Below are 3,975 nucleotides of genomic sequence, written 5' to 3'. Positions count from 1 at the left end.
GGGAAAAATCCTCACTGCTCCGTATGGCACTCACCTGAGTGTGCCACCAGCGAGCCGAGGTCTGGGCGGTCCCTCAAAGACAAAACAACCACACAACAAAAACAGCTGGTAGGACACTCGATGACGTGTCTAAGGTGCTGACGCAGAAAGCGCGCTCTCCGACCAGATATGGACCCTGAAAACATTCACACCCCCCACCCCCCCCCTCCCCACCGCCCCAAACCCCGACGCGCGCATTGGCATCCATAACCCCACAAGAAGGCGCCCCTAAGGGGAGTTGGCCGGTTGATTTGATTGTGATTCGCTGAGCCACAAACAGGATCTTACTATGATAACAAGGGTTAGAAATATAATTGGGTATAGGATGGAGAGATAGAATAACCCAAACCATAGTGGAAGCAGAGTAGACCTGGACACATACAAATGACCCTGATTATCATGTACCGTAAAATTCCTTTCCTCCATGGGTCTATAAAATCAACTATTATAAGGCAAAACATACTTACACTACAAGAGTGGTAGGATCGTAGTTTACACAGAGTACTCAAAGAGACACACACTGTTTACAACCAACTGTAGACTTCAAAATTTCGAGCTGTTAAAATTAAGTCTAACTTGGCCTCAAGTCCCAGTGTAACGGCGATGAAGAAACTGGGTGGGAGTTTGCAGGAATCCGACATGTTGGCGATATTCCCACCACTTCCGCCCTCCGCAAGGGCCGTCCCGGAGTCACCGCGTAAGCCTCTTATTGGTTGTGCCCGTCTCATCTAACCCCAGGGCACCTCCCTCGGCCACCTCAGAAAGCCCAGACACCTCGAGGGTTTTGTGGGGGTGAGCACACCCCTCCTTCCAACCACTGCTACTACTTCCTCATGAACCTTGACACCTTGCAATCACCTTCATAGCTTCATTTATTAAAATGTCCAATGGACTTTATTTGGACAATAAATAAGCATACATTACATAATCCTTACAAAGCCCAGCGCATTCTATGGACCAACTATACAGACATTCAAAACTGTTTTGACAACAAATTACACCAATTTTAATCCCCACACCTTTGCCACTCATGTGGTCCCACTGGCGTGGAATCTCTTTCCCTTATTTCTGAGGGGCATCTTCACCCCACACCCAGGGAAGGGCAGGGGAGGGGGATGGGGGGCCCAATTAAGAGGGGGGGAGGGAGGAGGGGCACGCGCCAGACCAGCGGAAAAAAAGGAGCCAGGGGGGGGGGCCAGCGGAGCAAGACCAGGGGGGGAGGCAGTCGCCCCCAGGCACACACCCAGGTGGGGGGGGCGGTCCAGAGGTGCACCTGTAGGGGCCAGGAGGAGCAGGGAGACACGAGGCGGGGGCAGGGGAAACACCCAGCGGCAAGCCCCTCATGTCCAGCAGTTGGAAGGACCCTAGACGTGTTCTCCCCAAAATCATTTGCCGTGGCTCACACCGAGCTGCTACATCCCAAGCAGTACGCCTCATCTGCAGTGGGCCAGGTGGCAACATTCCCCGACGGACATCCCGCCACGGGGAGGTCGCCCATGAACAACGATCCCTGTTATGGGGCATTATCCTGTGAAGAGCATTAAGTATAACTGCCGTTTATCCTAGTGGAAACTCGCAGTTTGGATTCTGAGAGGCCACTTTTTCCCCTGAGACTGCGGTGAGGGAAAAGGTCTCAGGTTGAAGGGGGAAGGTTATTTTGGACAACAATGTTGTAAGACTTTTGACATCCATGGTGCAGGGAGCTGTTGATGCTGTGGCCAATATATAAGGGCTGGAGCAGTAGTAATTGACTCTCAGGGGAATTGGACGACATGGGATTGTACAGCAAGGGGTTTAGATTTTTAGTTTTTTTTAGTTTTTGAGATACAGAGTGAATTATTACAAAAGCCAATTAATCTCCAAACCCACACGTCTTTGGAATGTTGGAGGAAACTGGAACACCTGGAGAAAACCCACACGATCACGGGAAGAGCGTAAAACTCCACACAGACAGCACTCGTAGTCCAGATCGAATCCATGTCTCTGATGTTGTATGCCAGCAACGTTACCGCTGCGCCACCATGCCACCTTTCTTGAGGTAGTGGGTCTGTAGCTGCGAGAGGTTGAGTGAGACCATGGGGTTGTATCATTTACTCTTGCTCTCATCCATTCTGATCTGACTTTAGGAAGATGTTGGATTGCTTCAGTGGTTAAATTCAAATAAGGTGTCAGATCACAATTCCAGCTCCCACAAAGGAAAACCGGCCTTGAAATGCCGACCAGCCACAGGTTTAATGGGCTGAATGGTCGATTTCAGCCAGATCTCAAGAAGGGTACCAACCCAGAACGTCACCTGTCCATTTTCTCCAGAGATGTTGACCTCCTGACCTGCTGAGTTTGCAGACAGAAACAGGTGAATTGATCATGGGGAACAAGGACATGGCAGACCAATTGAATAACTACTTTGGTTCTGTCTTCACTAAGAAAGACATAAATAATCAGCCGGAAATAGCAGGGGACCGGGGGTCAAATGAGATGGAGGAACTTAGTGAAATTTAGGTACCCCGGGAAGTGGTGTTAAGTTAATTGAATGGTTTAAAGGCCGATAAATCCCCAGGGCCAGATAGGCTGCATCCCAGAGTACTTAAGGAAGTAGCCCCAGAAATAGTGGATGCATTCGTGATAAATTTTCAAAACTCTTTAGATTCTGGAGTAGTTCCTGAGGATTGGAGGGTAGCTAATGTAACCCCACTTTTTAAAAAGAGGGAGAGAGAAAACGGGGAATTACAGACCAATTAGTCTAACATCGGTAGTGGGGAAACTGCTAGAGTCAGTTATTAAAGATGGGATAGCAGCACATTTGGAAAGTGGTGAAATCATTGGACAAAGCCAACATGGATTTATGAAAGGTAAATCATGTCTGACGAATCTTATAGAATTGTTCGAGGATGTAACTAGTAGCGTGGATAAGGGAGAACCAGTGGATGTGTTATATCTGGACTTTCAGAAGGCTTTCGACAAGGTCCCACATAAGAGATTAGTATACAAACTTAATGCACACGGTATTGGAGGTCCAGTATTGATGTGGATAGAGAACTGGCTGGCAGACAGGAAGCAAAGAGTAGAAGTAAACGGGTCCTTTTCAAAATGGCAGGCAGTGACTAGTGGGGTACCGCAAGGCTCGGTGCTGGGACCCCAGCTATTTACAATATATATTAATGATTTGGACGAGGGAATTGAATGCAACATCTCCAAGTTTGTGGATGACATGAAGCTGGGGGGCAGTGCTAGCTGTTAGGAGGCTGCAAGGTGACTTGGATAGGCTGGGTGAGTGGGTAAATGCATGGAAGATGCAGTATAATGTGGATAAATGTGAGGTTTATCCACTTTGGTGGCAAAAACAGGAAAGCAGACTGTTATCTGAATGGTGGCCGATTAGGAAAAGTGGAGATGCAATGAACCTGGGTGTCATGGTACACCAGTCATTGAAAATAGGCATGCAGGTGCAGCAGGCAGTGAAGAAAGCGAATGGTATGTTAGCATTCATAGCAAAAGGATTTGGGTATAGGAGCAGGGAGCTTCTACTGCAGTTGTACAGGGTCTTGGTGAGACCACACCTGGAGTATTGCGTATAGTTTTGGTCTCCTAATCTGAGGAAAGACATTCTTGCCATAGAGGGAGTGCAGAGACGGTTCACCAGACTGATTCCTGGGATGTCAGGACGTTCTTATGAAGAAAGACTGGATAGACTCGGCTTGCACTCGCTAGAATTTAGAAGATTGAGGGGGGATCTTAAAGAAACTTACAAAATTCTTAAGGGGTTGACAGGCTAGATGCAGGAAGATTGTTCCCGATGTTGGGGAAGTCCAGAACAAGGGGCACAGTTTAAGAATAAGGGGGAAATCTTTTAAAACCGAGATGAGGAAAACCTTTTTTCACACAGAGAGTGGTGAATCTCTGGAACTCTCTGCCACAGAGGGTAGTTGAGGCCAGTTC

Source organism: Leucoraja erinacea, chromosome 33, assembly GCF_028641065.1.
Source record: "Leucoraja erinacea ecotype New England chromosome 33, Leri_hhj_1, whole genome shotgun sequence".
In the NCBI taxonomy this organism is placed as follows: domain Eukaryota; kingdom Metazoa; phylum Chordata; class Chondrichthyes; order Rajiformes; family Rajidae; genus Leucoraja; species Leucoraja erinaceus.
This window is presented reverse-complemented; position numbering follows the sequence as displayed.